The sequence below is a fragment of the Sphaeramia orbicularis genome, chromosome 22 (assembly GCF_902148855.1).
Source record: "Sphaeramia orbicularis chromosome 22, fSphaOr1.1, whole genome shotgun sequence".
Classification (NCBI taxonomy): Eukaryota; Metazoa; Chordata; class Actinopteri; order Kurtiformes; family Apogonidae; genus Sphaeramia; species Sphaeramia orbicularis.
The window spans coordinates 50,212,054-50,230,963 of NC_043978.1; the positions used below are offsets into that span (position 1 = coordinate 50,212,054).

Below are 18,910 nucleotides of genomic sequence, written 5' to 3' on the forward strand. Positions count from 1 at the left end.
AGTCTGTGGAATTTTACCAACATTTTGCCTTTTACTCAATGTTTTGTGTATTTGTAGACCGACTGTGATCTGTAAGCTGTGATGTACATGTGCAAATGATAAACTATGGCGTAATATTTTTAAAATTGCACTTGTTTTTCTTAAGAATTTTCAGTTTTTCATATTTGCTCCTGTTATGTTCGAGTACAGTTCGTAGCTTGTGAACATTTTCATTACAGAATTTTACGTTTTTTTCACTCAAAAATATAAAGAAAAACTTTGGAGTTGACATTATTTCTAAGTTTCTTATCCTATTATTTATATTATTTTACTGGTCCGGCCCACTTTAGATCATATTAGTCTGGATGTGGAACTGAGCTACAATGAGTTTGACACCCTGAGTTAATGAAGGAAAGTGGAGATGCACACTGTGCTGCAGCTGTTTTCTCTACCGTCTTATGAATATTTCCTACAGATCTAATGTGTACATTTGGAAATAATGTATCAATGAATGAATAATAACTTTGTTTCCAGGGAATCATTACCAGATGGATGCTGCTGTTGACAGCTTCAGACATCACCACCACACACACACAAAACACACAAGAAAACACACTGTAGTTTCCGTTCTCCAGTGGAATGTGGGAGGAATAAGGTGTCGATTCCCAGCGGATAAATGTTAAATTGAAAAATTCCATGTTAGATCCAGAAAACAATCACCCACTTGTCCGGGTGTACGAATGTTTGTGTGTGTGTGAGACCAAGAGCATGAGTATGAGTGTACATGTGTGTGTTCACGCACACGTGTCTGTCATTAGACAGACAGCCCTGTGTAAGTGTGGAAACTGCCACTCTGACATAAAAGATGCATAGAGTTAAACACACACCAAGATGTAATACGCACACAGAGGAGCCCTAGATATTCAGGGGCAGCTCTGACCTCAAAACACCACCATTCATCACACATACAAACACCACACTCACACACCCAATGACTCCGGTTTTGTCCTCCTCATGAGGGCATAATGGTCATTCACATCCACCTAGCAGACTGTCTGACTGACTTCCACTCCACTACTTCACACCTCTCTCTCTCTCTCTTTCCCTCTCGGCCAAAGAAACACACACAAACACTCAACACACATACACACAAAACTACTGAGGCGACTGTGATCCTGACTCAGATTAGCATTTTCACACACATTATTGTCACTTTGGAGAAGCAACTATTCATCAGATAACACGGTCAACAACAAATTTATTGTTTAAGTTTTTTTTGAGCTGATTTAGGATCATTTTGGTGTGCTGAATCCAAAAATCACATTAATTTTGCTCCACCAGGTCAACTTTCTGAACTATGCTACATATTGGCTTTTACATTTTTGCTTACATTTATGGGCATTTTCAACATCATGATACAAATTCTTTCATATTTCTTGCAATAAACGAGTTCTGAAAATTTTACTTTGCCACTTTATGATTGTTTTTTTTAATATTACAGTGAATGGAAATGGCTTCGACTAGAAGATCTTGCAAAAATAAGCCTGACGTATTCTGCTACATCTGCGGTGAATGCACCATTGTACCTAACAGGAATCAAGTCACAAGTTTCAAAAAGTGTGCTTACCAATCTTATTTTGGTATTAAACTTGGTGACCAAGATAAAGTTTGGGCAACACGCATGGTATGCAAGTCATGCGCCAAGTATCTGCGTCAGTGGACCAAAGGCAAGAAGAGTTCTCTGAAGTTTAATAAATACATCCTGTTAGAAAATGATTTTTTTTTCTCTTAAAACCTATTTTGGGTGAGAACTATATAAAAAAATCAACTGATAAAGTCACAAAAATGTAATCAATTTTGTGAGAAGATCAAATTTTCCAAAATCAAATTAGCAAAAAAACCTGACCTGATTGAGAAAAACAGATGTCATTTTTGGATTTAGCGGTGCAAAATGGTCCTAATTCAGTTGAAAAAACCGAGACAACTTGCAAAAAACATTTTTTGTAACCCAGTGTTATCATCGTTTAATTTTATTAAAATTTCTTTTTTTATTATCATGACTGCTGTATTTTAATATTTTTATCATTATTATTATTACTATTTTTTTTCTACATATATGTACACAGTTTCATAAGAATATATGTATGTTATTTTTATATATATATAATATTATATATGTGTGTATCATTGGTGTACGCTACGTGGTGTGAATGGGTGTGTGTATGAGTGATTATGTTGTTTTGATTCATGTTTGTTATGTACAACTTAAATACCAATAAAATACTGCGGAAAAAAAAAACAAAAAAAACTTTTCATCTGCAGTTTCTTAGGCAGGTGACACAAACAAGACCTAAAACAGCCAACATTAGTACATCACTCATTCGCTATAAATAAAAACTAATTAAAAATACAAATAATGATGACATAGGCATCATTCAAACAAACAAAAACACATAGACATAGTATGATTTAATTGGTTCTTTTTAATTCTAATTTTGCCCTCTAAAAGTTGAATATTTTCTGATGTTTATACACTCTTCAAAAATGCTATAAATGTTTTCTTAATAGCCAAAAAAACTACATTCATTGCTGGTCATAGGTTGGATGAGTTCGACCTAAAACTGGATTAAATAATAAAACTGAACCTTGTCTACCTTTTACATTATTTTATTTTATTAGTTACTCCAACTTAATATAGTTCAGATGTTGGATTTCTTTTTTGGTAGTTTACAACAGATAACATTATACATGTCCTTTTATTATTTCTGTCAATTTTAATGTCAACTGGCTAGCATATGCGTCAATTTTCTCTGAGCTTCACAAGCTAGCTAGGGTAGTTATTTCACAAAGTAATATGGCGTTAGAAAAAGCCAGTGGGTAGAGGAGGGGAACGGTGGCCTCCGTGTCTTATCTAAACCATTTATTTCTGGTTCGAAAATGTCCACCCAACATGCTAGTTTGGGTGGTTTGTCTAGCACAGGGTTACTGAAATAACCCAGTAAGTCATTTCTATCTTGGGTTGTATAATGTCAAGTGAAAACTTACCAGTTTTTCTCTGTAAATCTCTAAACAGACCTGAATATCAACCATCTGTGTCTCAGGAAACTAAGCAAACTATCTTATTATCTCTGTACATTTTTTTTTTTACTTTATTTTTATTGTTTATTTTATGTACATTACAAAACAAGACAAACATAGGGGACATTTGGGATACATTTACTGCAATAAACCTTGTGACTAACAATTGCTTTTGGTAGTGTGATGTTGAAGTGAAAATTGTCCATTTCTTCCATTTATCCTGACTCTATTCTTCTTCAGTCCTCAGTCTATGGGTCAGAATCTCCATCTCAAATATTCCAGTCACAGTTTGTATCCAGTCGTTAGTTGTAGGTGGTTCTAATCTGCACCATTTTTTGGTAATAGTCTTTTTACAGGCTGCTAATACTATTTTAAACAAATATCTATCATTTTTTCTTACATTATTACCAATAATACATCCAAAATACATCAAACATGTTTTAGGAATTGCATAACCCAATATCTTAACAGTTGTTGAATATACATGATCCCAGAATGATGCAAGTTTAGGACTAAACCAAAAGACATGTGCATGATTTACATTGATATCTCCACATTCTCTCCAACAAGGTTGAACTCTGGACTGTAATTTTAGGATTTATGAAAAATCTAATTATATTTTTCCAACAATGTTCCCTCCATGTTCTCAAAGAAGTGTTTGACTGTTTGAGTTCTCCACATATTGATCCATTCCTCCTCTGATACACATATTCCTAGTTCTTTTTCCCATTTCTGTTTCACATCCAAAATGTTCCGACCTCTCTTCCCCATTAAATGTTTGTAAAGAGATGATATAATTTTGTATTTTTTAGAAATGATATTTTCCAATTATCATTTTTACAAGCTCATTGTTATTAGAATCAATATTGTGACTTATTTTTTTTTGTTATAAAAGTCCCTTAGTTGTAGGTACCGGAAGTGATCTTGATTTGCCAAGTCAAACTCCTGTTTTAATTCTTGAAAACTTTTAAAGCGGCCGTCCTTAATTAGTACACACCAAGCCGTTATACCTTTATTAATCCACTGCTTATACCTCAGGTCTTGGGTCTCTCTATACATTTTAATGAATGTAATTGTAATGATGTTTTCCCATATACTAGCTAACTAGGTCTTTAACGACTAATTTTGTGCTACAAAAAAGTGAGTGTGGGTAGAAACCATAAATCAACATGGTGTTTTTAACATGTGTTTGGGTTTACAGGTTCTCTGGGTTACTTTTTTATGCTCCTCAGGGACAGAAAACGGAATATTTTTGCTTGTGGCCAAAACAACAAGAAAACCTCTTCGGCTTTGAGGAAAAACTGCTCAAAAGGTTTCATGAATTTCTGATATTTTACAAGCTAAATAACTATTCATCAATGACAATAATAAGAAAAAAAAAAGAGTGACTCTAATCATACAATAGAGACCTTGTTGATCATATACACAACATAACAGAAGGGGGAAGGAAAAAAAAAAAAAAAAAAAACAACAGTTCAACTAATTTACCATACAATCCAACAATCCAGCACGAGTCGACTGCTGCGTTTTACTTCCTGCAGCTGGGGAGATCAAAGTAGGTTGTGTCCTGTTATTCGTCATGCAGTGCAACGCTGAATCAATATGTCAGCATGTCTGACTCTTCTAATTTGTACTTTTCCTCTGCTGTTAATGACAGCGGGAGGAAACTTTGTCAGCTAGTGTAAGAAAACGTCTGGAAATTTTCAAAGCAAACCCAATGAACTTGACCTAAAAGAAAAAAAAAAACACAATAACTAAAAAAGACCCAATGACCCTTTAAAATCACACTGTTTTTTTTCTTCAGGCAGATTATTACTTTGACTAATCAATTATTACAAGATAGCCTCATTCTTCAGTAAATCTGCTTTTGCTTTAGTTCGCCTTCAGGACTCTTCTTGTCTTTCTGCACACACTGAGATATGAAGAAAAATCCTAACATGCCACTGGTGGTAGACTTTTCATCAACCTTCAACACTATTCAGCCCCACTCCTGCTGATAAACCTCCTAATGACTTTGGCTTTACTCCTGTGTAATCTCCTCGTGGCTGTCAGACATTAAGAGCCACTTGATTCTAAATTTGTTCCTGATTTAGCTCTTGGAAAGTCGTACTCAAGAGGAAGATGATACGCGGCTCACACTGAACCCAGTGATACATTCTTCTGAAAAGTGGTCGCGGCATAAAACGAGATAAGCATCGATTTCAGATGTAATCCCCGTGTCCCCTCACAGCGCTGTTATCGACGGAGATGCAGCGGAGATGATGCAAACCTAGAAGAGTCTATAACTGACAGGTAGGAGGGTCAGCTGAGTCATTTTATCCTGTTACGCAAACTAATAGTGACCAAATTTATCTGAGGAATGTGTGTGTGAGCATTTTATAGTTCAGTGTTTTTCAACCGTGGGGTCGCCTGGAATTCAAATGGGGTCGCCTGAAATTTCTAGTTATTGATAAAAATACACATAAAACCTTCTAATAAAATTGAAGCACTGTGGTTCTGTTTATCTGTCAAATGTTCTTTGTGGTCGGTTTCAGATGCTGCAGCTCTTTCATAATTCATAGTTTCAGTTATTGTTTGTTCAGTATTAATTTGCAGCTTTGTAAATAGTAGTTACCACCATCAGAGTGAGAATGTGAGAGCGAATGGATCAATAATAATAATGGAATAATGGATCAATAATGTAAAGTGCGTTGGGTGCCTTGAAAAGCACTTTAGAAATCTAATCCATCATTATTATTATTATTGAATCCAAGCTGGACTGACTGTACATATCCTGACCAAAAAAAATGTAATTCTCACTTTGTGCAGTAATCTACACCTGGCTTTTCTGCCTCCGTCCATAATAATATACATTATATAGACTAAATGTTGTCTAAAATTGACGTTTATTTGCAACATTGCATAGCAAACTATTACATGATCAAAACAAATTCATTTTAGCAAAAAAAAAAAAAAAAAAAAAATCTCCATTTTGAATGTCTGGGGTTGCCAGAAATTTGAGAGGTTAAAATGGGGTCACGAGCCAAAAAAGGTTGGGAACCACTTTTATAGTTGATTTAGATCACAGGTGTCAAACACGCGAACGCTAAAACTGGCTCACCGAAGGGTCCAATCTGGCCCGTTAGATGAATTTGTGAAATGCAAAAATTACACAATCGATGATGTTAAAATCATTTTAGTTCAGACACATACAGACCAATATGATCTCAAGTGGGTCAGACTAGTGAAATAATAACATAAAAACTTATAAATAATCATAGTTTCTCTTTGTTTTAGTGTAAAAAAATAAAATTACATGAAAATATTTACATTTCAAAACTATCCTTTTACAAAAAATATGAATAACCTGAACAAATATGAACAAGCTAGAGCTGCACGATTTGGGCCAAAAATAAAATCCTGATTCTTTCCTCTAAAAACTGGATTTTCGATTTCTGGGTAAACCTACAGCAGACAACAGAAGTCGACATGTCGTTTTTGTGTGCAACCCGCAACGCAACGCACTACTCCCACTAGAGCTGCACAATATATCATTTGAGCATTGTCATCGCGATGTTTGTGTGCGCAATAGTCCCATCGCAAGTCCTGCGAAGAAGGCAAATGAACTCAATGTGTTCTCATGTAATTTCAGCCTGGGTACCTGACACACACTGGGCACAGCCATCCACCAATCACAATCGTTCTTAATCAGTTTGCTGAAGCAGACCACGCCCCCTGCACATGGAGTGAGTCACTGGTAACAACAAATCACCAAAAACGAAGACTTGGTGCCAAAAAGAAAAGCAACGTCAGTTATCTGGAATTATTTCAGCTACAAGACGGATGAAACTGAAACAAGTGTTCTTTGTCAATAGTACCGTCCACCTGTCACCACAACCAGACGTAACACATCTAATTTGTTTGGCCATTTACGTCGGTATATATCCTCCTGAGTATTTTTTCATTTCGCAGGGTTAAAAAAAACCAAATCGCAATGTCAGTTTTTTCTAATATCGTGCAGCGCTAGCTCCCACTCTGACATGTGATGACGTTTGAGGTGCTGAAAGAAGTCGGTTGTGCTGCTGTCTTTGACCGTTACCGCCTGAAGGGTGGGTTTGCAGCGAGGCATGGTTTGGTCTTCATCGGAAACTTCAAAGCCGGACCAATTCCACACAACCGACTTGCTCTTACTATTTTTAGCCACAAACTTCTCACTCTCCTTAGCAAACGTCATTTCCCAGATAGCAATGACCTTTGGGCCGGATCCGCATTTAAAGCCTTTACATCCGTTTATAGCTTACATCCGTTTTCTGACTTGGGACCAAATCTGCATCTGATCCATCTTTCAGCTCTCTCTAGCAGTTTCGGAGTTGTGTTGGCTTACAGATTCGGCCCAGAACAGTCTCCCATCACACAACCGAGACTGATTTTCAAAGTTGTAATGCTAATCTGGACCAGAATCGTAATATGAATCTAGACCAGAGTCGTAATAAAAATCTGGGCCAACATGATTCTTGTGTATATTCTAGATGTGATTGAACAGAGCTGGGCCAGACCTGGACCATTTCTGTAGAAGATTCGTTTCACGGAACAGTACCCGTTTTGGCCCGATGTGCGCTTGGACACCGAGACGGATCTGCCAAATGGTTTCGGGCCAAGTCGGGGTGCGATTCTGTTCCAGATCCGTCCCAGTATCTCTTTGCTCTCTGGGTTGTGTACTGGTGTGTGGAGACCAAAGACTGTGGAGAATGCTCTCACAGTTAGGAGGAGGAGCCTACGGTAGCCCAGAGGCATGAGAGATGAAATTCGATTTGACGATTACCCTTTTTTAAACATCGTCCTGATTAAATAATCTGATTTCGATTTAAAATGGATTAATTGTGCAGCCCTAGAACAACCTGGAACGTCTTAAGAAAAATAAGTGTAGTTTTATCAATATTCTGCCTGTTCCTAAATGTTCTGTGTATTAGTAGATCCACTGTGATCTACACATGTAAATCATAAACTGAGGCAAAATATTGTTAAAATTGCGCCTATTTTTCTTTTTTCAGGTTGTTCGTGTCATTTGGGTTTTTAAGGAAACTTTGTAGATATTTTCATCATGTAATTTTACTTTTTTTCACTGTTATTATTTTACTGTTCCAGCTCCTGAACTAACATGAGTTTGACAGCCCTGATTTAGATGCGTCAACATCCGCTGCTCTGTCTGTTGTTGCTTCACTCTTATAGTCGGAGAATTACAAAAATGTACAATGCTGTCACTGAACTATGTGTGTTTTAACCAACCAACACACACCAGATTAGATGAACAATAAACTATGACGATATAGTATTTATCAATTCAAATAAGCAGTTGCCTTTTTGTTAAGCGAAGGAACATATCTTTAGAAAAATGAAACCACCGCTTCCTCTTGTGGATTCCAGTTTAATACACTGCGTCTCTTCACTGGAAAAAAAAAAGCCGCCTCACACAAAGATCTACTAACAGAGACAAAGACAGTATCATAGCCCCATTCTGAAGGGACATTTCCAGGTGATCTTTAACTCGTTCACCACAAAACTCACCAATACAGATCCGCCAATCCATGTTGTTCTAGTCACAAAACTGACTCCCAGGTTTCAGTTTCAATTTGGTGAAAACTATTAAATATTGTTAGCGCAAGCGTCTAAAACCTCCAATGTGTGTTGGCAGAACAATTTGTCTTTTTGCCTATTTTTCCAAAACACACTAACCTCCTGAGACCCAAAAAGGCATTTTTGTCTTCTGTAGAGGACAAGAGTTTCACAGCTTTACTTTATTAAAAAAAAAAAAAAAAACAGCTCTCCACTCCAGGACAAGGACAATCCATACAAAAAATGTTTAAAAAGTATCTGAAAAAAACTGTTGAATGATGCCGTTTCCAATCAAGACAATAATTTAATGTTTAAAAAAAAAACAAAAAAAAAAACTTGGGTCTCAGGAGGTTAAGTGTTCACATGGAGTTGAACTGATCACAGTAACGCTGATTGAGATCAGAATATAAGATTGCATACTACTTCACTAAACTTCCTTTCCTCTCAACGTGTCGATGTGTTGATGGAATAAAACTTTTTGAGACTTTTTTTCACCCAACTTCAAGTCACCGTGCAGACAACAAAGACTGAAATTACAGGGATTGACAGGCAGTACTTTTCACGCTGCTTTGTTCTCCAGCTGTGCTATGTGTGCACTGATCTGTGTCTCCTGTAAGAAACAGATACAGGGCAACAATACACTGCTGACACACAACATAACACACACAGGTGGATGTAGTCATATAGTAGCAGTGACCTAAACTGACAGATCGGCCTATGAACTGTTTGGGTCCGTATCAGACCGACGTCCAAGGTCCAAACTCAGGAACTTACATAAAGTTTTGATCTTGGTTACTTTTGCAGTGTTTCCACTACATGGTATCGGTTCGACTCAACTCGACTCAGCCTTTTTGGATTTTCATTACAAAGAAAGGACCTGGAATCTGGTACCTGGTACTAGTTTTTTGGCATCACCTTCGCCGAGGTTCCAGGACTGGGGACCAGATACTGAACGTGACGTATAAACACTGCAGACCACTGATTGGTCAGAGTTGTCTCTGTGTTCCGCCGTTTTACAAAAAACAGATGCGGAAGTTTACAGTGAATATAGCGGTAGGTTAATCCACATGATGTCAGCCCGCAAAACTACACCATGGTTTGTTGAGGAGGTTCAGACGTAAAAATTCAGCATGAGTTTGACGAGACAACACGAAACGAGTGAGTTTATCAGCAACTTTCTGAGCAGACGACACAGAAGTAACGCACCACATGGCTATGACATTCAGGTACTGTAAAGTTGGTAGTGTCCTATAATGGAAACAGTCTCCAGGAATAGGACCTTGTACCCGAGTCGAGCTGCTTCCATGTAGCGGAAACGTGGCAAAAGTTACCACCGTAAAAAACACTGCAATCAAGACAATACTTTTCACTGAGCACTGCACTGACAGCTCATACTTCAATGAGAGCAACAGGTAGATCATAAAACTGCCTTTTTTACTGTTAAATCTGTGAATATACTACTGTTCCTGTTGTTTTAAACTGAACTGTTCCATTTGACACATTAGTTCTTACAAACTACACAATGTCCAAGGACAGAAAGACGTCACGTTTTATGCTACATTTACACGTAGCCAGGTATCTGGCACGATGAAGATTTTTCCCTGCCTTTGGGCCTATCATTAACATGACAACGATGGCCACGCACACTGAAAACAACGGCTTTGAAAAACTCCAGCCAAAGTGGAGATTTCGGCAAATCTCTATCGCGTTTGCATGTAAATAGAGGAAAATGGAGATCTCGGACGGACATCACAGTTTTTGACAGAAATAGCCTACATTTGTGTCGCATGTGTTAAGTACCGGAAGTAACATTTTGTTGTCATTCTTTTCAGGACTCTTATTGGTTAATGGTACCTGATTGTCTCACCACACTGCCATCTACAGACTTCACATGCTCTTGATGGTGTAGATATACTGGGGCGTCTAAACAAAGATTTTTCTGAAAACATTCACGTGTGCACCAGGTTGCTTTGTTTTTTTAAACGGTGAGAGGGAATCAAAGGCTACGAGTAAACATAGCCTTAGATTTACACCACTGTTGTAATATTTGTAGGCAAATGTTGACAGAACAGATAGACGAAAAATAAAAACGCAACCTTATCCTTTGAGTTTGAGACTGAAGCAAAGAACTGAAACTGACACTTTTTCCTCATATTCAGATCATGCAGTAGTCTGTCATTTTGTGGTCCAACTCTTATGAATATGGAACTACAGTTGTACTCTGGATCTGGTGAGATTCATCTGGGACGGCGGTTCCATAAGAATATAAAATCACATTCAAGCTGAATGCGTGTTCAGGATACATGCACTATACATGTGTTTTCTGTCACTACAGACATCAGACACTGTTAAAGGCTTAATGTTAATGTAAATGTAGTGATAGAGAAGAATGCAGATAACAGACAAACCAAGACATTAGGATAGGTATCTTCTTCCTCATCCTGGGTGTGTTAAGCACTGAGGAATGTTCTCAGGTGTCAGTGCTCAGAGCTCAGTGACTATCTATTCACTCTAATACACACACACACACACACACACACACACACACACACACACACACACACACACGCGCACACGCACACGCACACACATAGGAATCCACCAATGGTAAACCCCATGATTGGGATCCATTCAAGTCCCTTTAAACCCATTTTTATCAGCTGACAATTTACTCTGTGCTGGCATTTAATACACTCACACAGGCACATTGATATGTGTGTGTTTGAGAGTGTGTGTGTGCGTGTGTGTACTTGGAGAAAGGGGGGGTAGCTTCTAAATATGGTGGGAAACTGCCACCAACACCACTCCCATTCAACCTCAGCTCCTTTTACAAAAGGTATTCAGTCTATGGGAGACCTGCTGTCTCTCTCTCACTCACTCACTCACTCACTCTCATTCTAACACAGACACACACAGATTGAGAGAGAGAGAGTGTGTGTGTGTGTGTCTTTTCACAAGAAAAAGGAAAGGAGAGGAGAGAGAAAGAGGGGTGGAGTGGAAAAGGGGGAGATGCTGAAAAGGAGGTATGGGGGAGAGAAGGGTGGAGGAGAGGGAAGTAAAGTGGAATGCTGCTGCTTGTGCTTACTCTGAAGGCAGCGTGAACACACACACACACACGTACACACACATTTGGGAAAGACAGAGGGGGGATTTATAAAAGATGGAACCTCTTCCAGTTCCCACGTCAGCCACAAACTTTCTGCACATATGCACTCAGTGTGTGTGTGTGTGTGTGTGTGTGTGTGTGTGTGTGTGTGAGACAGACTGACAGAGGGAGTACTTTGAATGAGGAGCTGACAAAAAGGCAAATTTGTTCAAAAGAAAATTTTCATTCATCTCTTTCTTCAACTTTTCCTGCATGCATTTGGCTTGCATATGTGTGTGCATACATTTGCTCAGTGCATGTGTGTGTGTGTGTGTGTGTGTGTGTGTGTGTGTGTCTGTGTATGGTCGAAGTCCTCTTGCCCTGTAATTGCGGTAATGATATGTCATCCACGAAGAAGAACTCGCAACGGGTGGAGTGGAATGCAATGGACACATGCGAGCGCGCAGACACACACGTTCAACTTGCAAACCATGTATGAACAAGCTTTGCACCAAACTCCTTGAAATGAGGCCTGTAGGGCACCTTTTAAAAAAAAAAAAAAAAACCCTGAACAGATGAGATCCAGCACCTCAAGAAACCACATCTGATGGCCAACTAAACACTCAACCAATCGGCAGCTGCTTATGGCTTCATTTTACTTTTAATAAGTCTCTTTAGTCTGACTCATTTACGCTTAATCAGGGCAATTAAACACTTTAATGTACACAGATGTCGCTGAACCGGGTTTGGGCACAATCGATCACATGTACTAGATTCTGTTTGACACTAAATTCTTCCACTCGTAGTTCTAACAGAATAAGTGCAACTGGCTTCATCTGTCAGTTTCTGTGTTTAGCATAAGGCTGAAACCCAGCTCACATGTAACCCTAACCCTCGCTGGTGACCCGGTGGACGTTACGGTGTTAAAGTAACCTCGCTTATATTTCCAAACCAAGTCAACCGGCCATTTACTCTAAACTGTCATCGAGTAACGTCTCCAGTAAATCAACAGTTAAATGAGGACGTTTCAACAGGACACAAAATCCTCGCAGCAGTGACATCTGCGGTCCTTATCGACAAGTTTGGAATTTTTTTTTTTTTTTTTTTTATCATTGCCACATCCAACATTCCCTGCATAAACGAGCATTTCTCCACTATTACAGAATGCGTCTTCATATCCAAGGTTCTACTGTGGTGGGTTTTCCACATTGTGCGCATAACTCGAGGCAGATGAGGAGCTGCACTTCGCCCTAGAGAACACAGGAACACCCCTAATATTGATGTAAGCGCTGAAACTGTACACCTTTCTCCAAATTTACATCTCGCATAAAGACAACACTGTCTAGTTATTCTTTCCCTCGATTACCCCATTCACATTACTTTTCTTTCATCTTCCCCCCCCGCCCCCCTTCAGTCTCTGTTTCCTGTTTCCTTTAAATACCAGGCATTCTGCAGATCCTTGTGTGCAGCCAGAGCGCCGACAAGTCAGGACTCGGCCCTGGTAAACGACTCAGCTCAGCATTTCTCCCTCTCTCTACCTCCATCCCTCAATCTACGCACACACACATACACACACACACACAAAATGAGCACCCTGGGCAAAGCCTTTCTCCCCTGTCATCCTCCCCATCCATCCATTTAGCCACCAATCCTCTCATCAGGCCTGGTTTCCAGGAACAGAGGCCAGAAACAGATGACCCAGTGACTTGGAGTCGGCCTACTCCCTCCCTCTCCTCTCTCCTTTCAAGTTGTTATTAAAAAGAAACTTAACATCCACAGTTCTTTTACTCAACATAACTGGAAAAAAAAAAAGAAAAATCAGTCAAAAAACACAGCATTTATCGAACAGGATGCTCTCACGCCCACTGAAACGTATAACTCTTAACGTCTTAAAATCAAGTGTTTCTAATGTACAACTTGAGATTTAGTCTTTTTCAAACAAGTGCCAAAGAAGTAGCTCAGCCAAAGAATCCAGGATTTGACTCTATTGCCATCCACTTCCTGGAAAGACCCCGCCTTCCCCACATTCCAGTGTCCTGTCAAAACACAGCGCGTCGCTCCCACTGGCTGATGGGAAGCCATCAGCAGCCTCATTGGCTGTCACAGAAGCGAGAGGGCGGGCAAGGGAGGTGGGGGGGAAGTAGAAGTGGAGCTCAAAGAAGCTGCGGATCATTCCCAGGGAGAGAGACTACAGTTACATAACACACACACACACACACACACACACACACACACACAGGATCAGGACAACACCCAACGCACAAAAACAAGGGTCAGAGAAAAAGAAAGGTGAAGAGACAGTAAAGGGAGTTCAGAGACAGAAACCGAGAAGGAGGGAGAAGTTGAGAAAGAGGGGAGGGAGGGAGGGGGGAGGCCAGGCATCAATTTTCCTTGTGAACAAAATAAAGAGGAAGCAGCTATTTTATACTCAGGTCAGGAGCTATGGGAGAGTACTTCAACGGCGTGTGAGAGACAGAGACAGAGAAAAGAGAAAGGTTAATTGGTATATGCAGGAGGATCACCTGCATCAAACCTAAAGCAGAAGAGCGCTGGAGCAAAGAGGGAAGTGTGCCAAGAATACAGTACACCTACAAAACACACACACACACACACACACACACACACACGACTGCTGCAGCATCCAAGTTTTGTGGAAAATATAGCAATCTGGAGTTATTAAATCAACATTATCTGTTGTCTGTCGGTGCAAGGCAGAACTGACAGCAATGAGAAAGAAGGGCAGGATGGAGAGAAGGTGGAAGAGGGGGAGGAAAAGAAGATAGGAGGAAAGAGGTAGGAAAAAAAAAAAAACAACTGGGGAGGGGAAAATGAGTGGCCGGAGGTCGGGTATGTGCGGAGACAGAAATGTGTGGAATCCTAATTGTGTTATTGCTCCAGAACAAACATTAGTCCTGCCTGTCATACCACAGACAGCAGGCAGTGAGCTAGTGTGTGTGTGTGTGTGTGTGTGTGTGTGTGTGTGTGTGTGTGTGTGTGTGAGACAGGCTAAAAGACACATAGAGGGAGAGAAAATTGAATGAGTTCAGCAAATTAAGGCGAGTCGAGTGGAGTGAGGCCGAGACATGCTCTCCACTTTCCCTCTGCGCCTCCGTTTGAAGGCGAAGTGTTTACAATGAGCTCTGTGTTGGGAGCGTTAGCCACGTTAGCTTCACGTTAGCGTGGCTAGCTCCAGCAGATGTGTGCATCTGCCAGCGAGCCCTCCCTCCTGCAGCTGCACGGCTGTGGGCTGGCCGTGTTTGTGTGTGTGTGTGTGTGTGTGTGTGTGTGTGTGTGTGTGTGTGTGTGTGTGATGTGTGTATGTTATGTGTGTGGTTGGGCAGGGGGCCAGTAGGCAGTAAACCCACAGTAGAGGCCCTGACGGTCCGATGCATGCCACGTAGTCACGTAGCAGCAACGTAACTACAGAGGAGAGGAGAGGAGAGGAGAGGAGAGGAGAGGAGTAGGGCTGTGTATCGGCAAGAATCTGGCGATACGATACAAATCACAATACTAGGATCACGATACGATACATCACGATATATTATGATACTGTTAAAAAGGCAATTTTTTTGTTTGTTTCTTTTTTTAAAAATTATTATTTCCAGGAAGACTTGAATTACACCACAAACCTGCACAAATACTAAACACATTTTTATTTAATCAAAACAGGATCTAATGCTATGTCACAAAATGTTCCTGTGTTCAAATTTAAACCGTCATGTCTGTAAAACATTATTTAAGATCTTGTTCAAATGTTCATATTCTATTAGTTCAGAACTCACACCAGAACAGTATTTTTGTGCAATCCCAAACAAAAGAACTAACATCTGGCTTTCAGATGGTAAAAAATGCTTTTAGGATGCTTCAAATAACCATTATTTAATAAAACAGTGTTAAATAATAATAATAAATAAAATATAAACAACAAAGAAAAACAAAAAACAAAAATGAACCGCCGTCATATCTGCATTTGAAGAAATACCTAAAAATATAAAAACAGTACTTTTTAATATCGATATGGTATTGTGAAATAAAATATCGCAATGTATTGTAGAACCGATATTTTCTAACACCCCTAGAGAGGAGAGGAGAGGAGAAGGAGGGGAGGAGAGGGAGAGGAGAGAGGGAGGAGGAGAAGGAGAGGTAGAAGGAGGAGGAGGAGGAGGAGAGGTAGAAGGAGGAGAGGGAGAGGAGAGAGGGAGGAGGAGAAGGAGAGGTAGAAGGAGGAGGAGGAGGAGAGGAGAGGAGAGGTAGAAGGAGGAGAGGAGAGGGAGAGGAGAGGAGAGAGGGAGGAGGAGAAGGAGAGGTAGAAGGAGGAGGAGGAGGAGAGGAGAGGTAGAAGGAGGAGAGGAAGAAGAGAGGAGAGGGAGGAGAAGGAGAGGAGGAGGAGAGGAGAGGAAAAGGAGAAGAAAAGAGGGAGAGGAGATGAAGATGTATATTGATCTAATAGTTCTGTTGTGTCTGAGAAAAGGAGGTAAACAGAAGGGAGAAAATAACTGAGTGAAATAAAGTGGATCATCTTGTGGGAGAGTATAAACAGAGGCAACGCAAACAGTCAAACACAGAGACAAAGTGACTTTGTGATAGCGTTTATCCACATTTCCACCGGTTACATCAGCCATTGGACCAACATACCATCGCTCCATTTCTCCAACTGAGGGAGGCCTGAATTACAGATGTTCAAGGCCTGAACTGGTGACCACACACACACACAAACAACAAAATAGTTTACAGACCGACACAAACACAAACCTACCCCACCCTGATCATCATCATTACAGCTGATGCCATTACTTCCATCAGCCTCATCAATTACAGCCATCTTCATGACTGGTCCTGCCAACACCTCCATGTCCACTCTGCCCGTCCGCACAGATCCACTGACACTGACGGAGGTAAACGCTCTGTTTTGTTGGTGTTTGGTTGTGTTTAATAAAGAGGAAGTGGCTATTTTCCCACAGACACATGACCGTGACTCACTCTATTCTTCAAAGCAGCCCGTCCAGATTTTTTTCTCTCTTTTTGTCCTTTTCTCTCCCCTCCTCATTCAGTCCATCCCCCCACAGCTCAGACTTTTTCTCCATGGGGTCCGGTGAGGCTGACGGCTGAAGCAGCTCAGCAGCCCACAGTGGAGGCCAACGATGGGCCTGGGGAGAGCTCACAGCAAAACCCCTCCCTAACACCACGGATCTCTGAGGCTCAGTCTGGCCACACACAGAGGACGCTACTTCCACAGCCAGGAGAACGAAACCTGAGTTTGGTGCATACATACTGGAGTACACAGGTGTCAAACACGCGGTCCGGGGACCAAATCCAGCCCGTGGGATGAATTGGCAAAGTGCAAGTTAGAGCATCAAGCTCAAAAATAATAGCATAATAACCTATAAATAATGACAACACCATTTTTTTCTCTTTGATTTAGAGCAAAAAACATTAAATTATGAAAATATTTACATTAAGACACTATTCTTTAACAAGAAAATGTGAATAACCTGAACAAATATGAACAACCTGGAATGTCTAAAGAAAATTAAGCGCAATTTTAACAATATTCTGCCTGTTACTAAATGTTTTGTGCCTTCGTAGATCTGATCTGCAATGCACATATATAGCCTATAAATGATAAGTCGAGGCATAATATTGATAAAATTGTACTTACATTTCTTAACAAATTTCATTTTTGCAGGTTATTTACATCCTTTTTGTTTGGATAGTTTGTAAATGTAAATATTGGCATAATTGAATGTTATTTTTTGCACTAAAACAATTTCAAGTTTTCATTATTTATTGGCTAACATGCTATTACTTTACTGGTCCGGCCCACTGCAGATTAAATTGGGCTGAATGAGGCCCCTAGAAGAAAATGAGTTTGACACCCCTGCTGTAATAGAACAAACCATGACGGAACACAGTGAACATATAATAATGATTTTAATAATAATAATAATGCAATAATCATGTGTCATTTACATGGTTTTATCTGCCTGCTCAAAACTTCCATTTGATTGCAGAGTAAGAATATGGTCAAAATGATGACAACAATGTGACACAAAGTATTACTAAGCATATTTAAAGTTGTAAAATTTGTTAAAATCATATTAAATTAATGCATATTAATGACTACCGCTGCAAAATTAATGAAAACACAATCATAATCACAACTTGAGTCTGCAAAAGAGTGTAATTTAAAGGTCCAGGTTTAGGAGGATCTAATTTTTTGCACATTTTTTCATGTATATTTCTTTAATTACCATACTGATAATACAGTCGCAGAAAAAATTATTAGACGATGAAAAGTCATCAAAAACAATGGTTATGCAATCAAGTACTAACTCCTGTGCGTATCATGTGACTAAAACAGACAAAAGAAAGCATGAAATGCCTAAAAGCACTGTTTTTGTCAGTACAATACCATAAATATTGATGACAGAACGTAAGTGAAATTTGGGTATTATCAAGAAAACATGGAAAGTGGCTAGATATCAGCCCTTAAATTAAACTCTTAAGAGCTATTTTTTTGTTATCATTACATTTGTCCAAACAAATGCCCCACTAGTTATACCAGGCATTAAAATGAAGAAGAAATTAATAAAAACAAGGGTGGTCTAATGGTTTTTTTTTCCCGCAACTGTACATTGTCTTGTACAAATTGGTGTTCTAATTGTGTCTTAATAAAGTGGTTTAATACATATATATTTTATTTTATTTATTTCTATTTCTGTTGTATTGATAACTTCTTTCCTGCTACTTTTTTTTTATATTTGAATGAAGTCACTGTAACGCCTAATAATTTCTCCCTGGGTTTAAAAAATTATTCTTGCACAAACGCTGCATGGAGATATTTTGGACTTAACAGCAGGACTATCTAAAACATGCAGAGTTCTTGAAGTTCATATGTGAGGTTTGACGCTTCTGATTTTTCCATCCAATCATGCAGCTGTAAACCAAAGTAGTTTATAGAAAAAAGTGCATTCAGTTCCCTCATCAATATCAACATTAGCATCCACATTAGTGTTACCGCTGTCGTCTCCATGTTTGTTATTACTGATTTTCTTCTTCTCAAAAAACTTTACTTTTCTTCATGGTATTTGTCCAATATGGTTAATTCAGAGCGCTGCCCCCTGGTGGATTGATTGAGAAACGCTCATTCCAACACATTAAATGTCAGTAGCCGCA

General features: G+C 39.4%; 1 protein-coding gene and 1 long non-coding RNA gene across 3 annotated transcripts in view; one reads left to right on the forward strand and one right to left on the reverse strand.

The window, feature by feature from the left end:
• fndc3ba (fibronectin type III domain containing 3Ba) overlaps positions 1 to 18,910 on the reverse strand; it is a 260,323-nt gene that overhangs the window by 213,476 nt on the left and 27,937 nt on the right. The window lies entirely within an intron of this gene.
• Positions 5,148 to 17,009, forward strand: LOC115414093 (uncharacterized). 2 transcript variants are annotated; one of them, XR_003934560.1, is made up of 4 exons: positions 5,148 to 5,349; positions 12,898 to 13,016; positions 16,538 to 16,629; positions 16,786 to 17,009. It is a non-coding gene; the product is annotated as an uncharacterized LOC115414093 (long non-coding RNA). The 2 variants fall into 2 exon arrangements; XR_003934559.1 differs by having other exon boundaries at positions 16,801 to 17,009.